General features: G+C 38.4%; 1 protein-coding gene across 5 annotated transcripts in view; it reads left to right on the top strand.

Annotated features, from left to right (window-relative positions):
- Positions 1-2,748: 2,748 nt before the first annotated feature.
- Positions 2,749-6,000, top strand: part of psip1a (PC4 and SFRS1 interacting protein 1a) — a 150,930-nt gene continuing 147,678 nt past the window's right edge. For 4 of the 5 annotated variants that reach the window (XM_048188364.1, XM_048188367.1, XM_048188360.1 and 1 more), the window contains exon 1: positions 2,749-2,911. The gene's annotated coding sequence lies outside the window, so the exon portion shown is untranslated. Of the gene's footprint in view, positions 2,935-6,000 lie in introns of all 5 variants that reach the window. The other variant, XM_048188361.1, reaches the window with a different exon arrangement.

Raw genomic sequence — 6,000 nt, 5'->3', positions numbered from 1 at the left:
GTTAGTATGTGTGTTCTTTGATGTGGAAAAGGCTTACAATATGCTTTGGAAAGAGGGATTTTAACTGAATTAAACAAGATGGGAATAAAAAGAAAAATGTACAATTGGATTATGGACTTTTTGCTTAATAGGACTATACAAGTAAGGGTCGGAACAAGTTATTCAAGGACTTACTCAACAGATAATGGGACCCGACAAGGAGGTGTGTTTATTATAATGATAAATGACATATTTTCAATGATTGGACAAGGATTTGGTAAATCTTTATATGCGGATGATGGTGCCTTGTGGAAAAAGGGGAAGAAATGTAGTACACCTTGTGCAGAATTATTAGGCAAGCTGATTTTCTGATCATTTTTTTTTTCCAGGCCCATTTTACCAATTCCAAACCATGTCAATCTTAATAACTACAACTAGTTTTGTATTTAAATTTATAATTGATATTTAATTGTTCATGAAGGCTGGAAATGGAAAAACGCCTTATATTCAGGTGTGCATAATTATTAGGCAGGTTTTCTTTAACAGGCAAAATGAGAAAAAAAAAGAGATGTAACTCAGACTGAAAAGTAAAAAATTATTAAATGCTCATGAGAAGGATGCAATATTAATGCAATACTAGAAATTGCAAAGTTAAAACATGACGATTGGACAGCAAAATGTTCATTGGGTCAGCAGGGTCAGACAAAAACAGGTGGAGAAGAAAAGACATGTTAAAGGGTTAGTTCACCCAAAAATGAAAATTATGTCATTAATGACTCACCCTCATGTCGTTCCAAACCCGTAAGACCTCCGTTCATCTTTGGAACACAGTTTAAGATATTTTAGATTTAGATTCAGCATTGATTTAGTCCAAGAGCTTTCTGTCCCTCCATTGAAAATGTATGTACGGTATACTGTCCATGTCCAGAAAGGTAATAAAAACATCATCAAAGTAGTCCATGTGACATCAGAGGGTCAGTTAGAATTTGTTGAATCATCAAAAATACATTTTGGTCCAAAAATAACAAAAACTACGACTTTATTCAGCATTGTCTTCTCTTCCGGAATTCTTTCCATTGAATTGATTCCATTGAATCCTTTCATCTGTCGGCGTTGGTAATGCACTTTTACGTCGCCGTGGTTGTTTTTGGCGATTAGGACATCCGCAACATTTTGAAGCATCGAAAATACATTTTGGTCCAAAAATAACAAAAACTACGACTTTATTCAGCATTGTATTCTCTTCCGGGTCTGTTGTCAATTCGTGTTCACGACTCTGCTTCTTCTTCTTTGCTGTTTTACGGCGGTTGGCATCCAGCTTATTGGTGCATTAACGCCCCCTTCTTCTCCGGAGTGTGGTTCACGACTCCGCAGTGATGCTGCTGATGTAAGACGCTGCTGACGTGTTATCTGGTGCGCCAGAGCTTCGTTTACAGTCTGAGGGAGACACACACTGTATTCAAGCTATTCTACATTGTTTGTATTTTGGTATTGCTATATTTTTTAAAATAGTGCGTAAGTGTGCATGTCGCGGATGTCCTAATCGCCAAAAACAACCCCGGTGACGTTAAAGTGCATTACCAACACCGACAGATGAAAGGATTCAATGGAATCAATTCAATGCAATCAATTCAATGGAATCAATTCAATGGAAAGGATTCCGGAAGAGAAAACAATGCTGAATAAAGTCGTAGTTTTTGTTATTTTTGGACCAAAATGTATTTTCGATGCTTCAAAAAATTCTAACTAACCCACTGATGTCACATGGACTACTTTGATGATGTTTTTATTACCTTTCTGGACATGGACAGTATACCATACATACATTTTCAATGGAGGGACAGAAAGCTCTCGGACTAAATCTAAAATATCTTAAACTGTGTTCCGAAGATGAACAGAGGTCTTATGGATTTGGAAGGACATGAGGGTGAGTCATGACATAATTTCAGGAGTAACAACTGCAGATTATAAGTTACCTGCGGTGAATCCGACATAATGAATCCACTAACACGACACAGCGAATGCCGGTGGTAAACAAACACTCGTGTTCCAATACTTGTGAACGAGTTTTGGGAGGCATTCCCTCGAAATGAGCTGTGAAGAAGGGGGGTTGTTCTTACGCATGCGCTCATTTCAAAAACTCACTAACAGTCTGGTTTCTCAGTCATCGAAAACATCCTCTATAGCACTTTTAAGTGTGAAACCATCAGGAACCCTTTAATCCCCTGCGACCACCATTTTCCAGAACTGCAACCTACCTAGAGTCAGACAGCAGGTGGGAGTATGTGGCAAGAAGTATGGAATAAAGAGTCAAAAGGAAGACATCTATTCAGCATTCAACATAGAGGACTGAAATATGGAAACAGAAGAGAAGATACCGTTATAACCAGGCTCAGAATAGGAAACTCTAACCTTAATTATTCACAGCACATAAAAGGAAAAAGTAAGTAAGACAGTTGAACATGTGCTATTACACTTGTGAGGCAAATAATATACAAAGAAATCAGCTTGTTGAAAAACTAAGAAATATGGAAATCAATTACAGTTAAGAATATATTTCAAAATGCACAGGGTTAAGGGTTTATGATATTCTTCTAAAATATTTGAGAGATACAGATTAGAAGGATTTCGTTTTTTTGTTTGTTTGTTTGTTTTAATATAATCCTTTGGTTCATCGAGGCCTCACGCTCCATCCCAGTAGGTGGCGGAAATGCACCTTAAGCTGGTTTGCCAACTGCCATTAAACACGAAGAAGAAGAAGAAGAAGAAGAAGAAGAAGAAGAAGAAGAAGAAGCAGCAGCAGCAGCAGCAGCAGCAGCAGCAGGGGAAGCATATTTAAATAAACACGGTATTTACAAGTTTAAGAAATACATTTGGTTTGCAATCCGCCAATAAATCCACAGAAGAAGAAGAAAGACATACATTTCATGAGGTATTTCGGGATTTCCAGCACATGTATGTTCATGCATTATGAAGTCACGAGTTGTGTCACTCAAATGTGGTAGTCATTGTGTATTGGCAATTCTTTTCTAAACTCAGTGCATCATTGTATTCAGTGAGGTGATTTTTTCAGTAATTATGCATGCATGGCAACGGTCATATTAGTGTAAAATGAGTTTAATCGGTGTCGGGGCCTTATTTTCAAGTTCAAGTGCTATGCGACGTTAAATGTTAGGCAGAGTGGCATGTGTTAGGAATTTTTTGCAACCACACATTTTACAACGCCCTCTTTCATCCTTTTAAAACAAAAGTTCGTGTTGGAATTCGCACTCGTCTTCTGTGAATAGTAAGTCCTCTTTCCTGTGTCCTGTTTCCTGTGGCCAGGCTGTAGTTTTGTAGTTTTTTACGTTTTCATTAGTCTGCTCCAGCTGTGTCAGTTTTCCTTGTTTAGCTTGTTAACCCCTCTGTATAAAAGTCCTCTTTCTATGATTTGATTGGCCATTTCAATCATTTTGACATCGACAAGCGCTGTTAGATCGTTGAGGCAAGACCAGCCTTAAAATGTAACTTTTTTTGAAAACTTTTTTGTCATCCTAAAAAACAAACAGTTGTGCAGAAAAGCAGTATCAATAAATATATATAAAATATATAATCATCTGAGATAATTTGACAGATGTCAGATCTTCTAATCTTGATAACTGAATGCTGGCTAATTTGGTTCTTCAAACTAATTTGCGAATTGGATAAAAACGTATCAGGATTAAATTGTCTGTGATTACTGCATGTTCTTGGAGTATGAGGTCTCTGCGGAACAAAAGTGGCTGTTTCTGTATTTGTGGGTGTTTTCAAAGTGCCCAATTATTTAGGCTATAGCCTATTCATGATTTCTAGTGTTTATTTCAATATTATAATTAGCGATTCTTTTCATTTTAACTTTGAAGCAGATTTGCTATGTGACAGCCAGTGTTGTAGTCGAGTCACCAACTGTCGAGTCCCAGTGTTCGAGTCCGAGTCCAAGTCCGAGTCACCAAAGAAGAGTCCGAGTCGAGTCCAAGTCGAGTCACCATTACCAGAGTTCGAGTCCGAGTCTAGTCTCGAGTCCCCAGTGTTCGAGTCCGAGTCGAGTCTCGAGTCCCGTATTTGAGTCTGGCACTCTGTCTTGCAGCTAGAAATGTGTATGATATCACTAGAATTGTCTTTGACCTTAGTTCAAATCATTGTTAACTAGCTGTGGCATGATTATATTTATTTAATTGTTTAAATATTTTTTTTATAAGTAACATTAAAGGATTAGTTCACCTCAAAATGAAAATTTCCTAATAATTTACTCACCCTGATGTAATCTAAGATATTCATGTCTTTCTTTCTTCAGTGGAAAAGATTTTAAGTTTTTTGAGGAAACAATAGCAACCAACTGAGTTGGTAGGCATTGAAGTCCATTATATGAAGAAAACATCCTGAAATGTTTTCCTTAAAAAAACTATTTATTTTCCACTGAAGGAAAAAAGCCATGGATATTCTGGATGGCATTGGGAGGAGTAAACGATTAGGAAATTTTCATTTTTGTGTGAACTAATCCTTTAACACTGTATTACAGAAATACACTCAGCGAAAAAAAGAAACGTGCATTTTACAGGGCACTGTATTTTAAAAATACTTAAAACGTAAAAATCAACACGATATGCCGAGAGAGTGTGTGTGTGAGTGAGTGTGTGTGTGTGAGAGAGAGAGAGAGAGCGTTTGTGAGTGAGTGACCGAGTGATTTAGCGTGAGTGCGTTTGTATGTGTTCAAGTGAATGTGTGTGTGTAACGGCACGCGACTGGTCAGAAAGCAACGTGTAACGTTATCCAATGGAAAGCATTTTACTTACTTTTCTGGGTGCATCCGTGACAGGTGTCTGTTAAAGTTTGAAGTTGTCCTAGTCTTTTCCTCAATTGTGCGATCACACACACAACATTTAGCGCTGCTCTTTCCAGCATTAACGTTAGATGCAAAATTCGTGTAGGCGAATTTCACGATCTGGGGCACATCTTTCTGCATTTTCCAAATTTGAACATTTAGAATCATGCACGAGCGTAAAGTGAGTGACGTCAGTGAGTGTGTTGTCAAGAGAGCGAGCGGTAGCAGTGTCTGTGAGGAAAAAAAATAGATCCCTGCCGGTCTTGGGCACGAAACCTTATATAATATTATATATAAACTTATATAATTTTTTATAACATATTTAGTCAAAAACAACGTGATGAATGCTCAAGTCCGATTTTATATATCCTCGAGTCCGAGTCCAAGTACGAGTCATCAGTCCGCGAGTCACGAGTCCAGAGAATGGAGTCTCGAGTCGGACTCGAGTCCAAAGAATAGTGACTCGAGTCGGACTCGAGTCCGAGTCCAGGACTCGAGTACTCCAACACTGGTGACAGCATCAATTAAAGTTTAAGGGTCAAGATCAAGTTATCTGCATCTCGTGCGCTGCATCAAGCCACTCCCATAATAGCTGTCGTGGTTCAAATTAATGCACGCACGGCATAGACTAATGCTGCGTTCCAGGCAGGTTTTTGAGCCCGTAAGTCACGACTTCAAATCACGACTCACGACTTTGTAGCGTTCCAGGAAAGTCACGCCAAACTGCGTAAAAGTGTAAACAAACCAACATGGCGGACTGTACGGGGCTTATGCTCATTAACAATTATTACTCCTTGCTTATTTGAGGGAAACAGAGGAGGAAACGGCGCATAAGGCAAGAGAAGCTGTTATACCTTTTATTTTTGAACCCGTAACTGGGAGTACATCAATCTAGTACGAGTTCACGGGTGGGAAGTCACGGCTTTGACTGCTGTTCCAGTGCACTTTCACGGGTAGAAGGTTGGAAAAACACGGGTTACGATTTGCCTGGAACGTGATTCCCAGTAAAATACAACAGATACAACACAACATATAATGACAGTGGACGGACAATGAACAGAACTGAAACAGGAACTATTACACTGCGCTCCAAATTATTATGCAGTTGACATATCAGTAAGATTTCAGTACAATAAACATTCAGATTTTAGTTTTTCTAAGAAAATGTTTGTTTGTTTATT

Source organism: Megalobrama amblycephala, linkage group LG4, assembly GCF_018812025.1.
Source record: "Megalobrama amblycephala isolate DHTTF-2021 linkage group LG4, ASM1881202v1, whole genome shotgun sequence".
Lineage (NCBI taxonomy): Eukaryota > Metazoa > Chordata > Actinopteri > Cypriniformes > Xenocyprididae > Megalobrama > Megalobrama amblycephala.
Note: the sequence above shows the minus strand (reverse complement) of the source record. Positions and strands in the feature narration are given on the sequence as shown.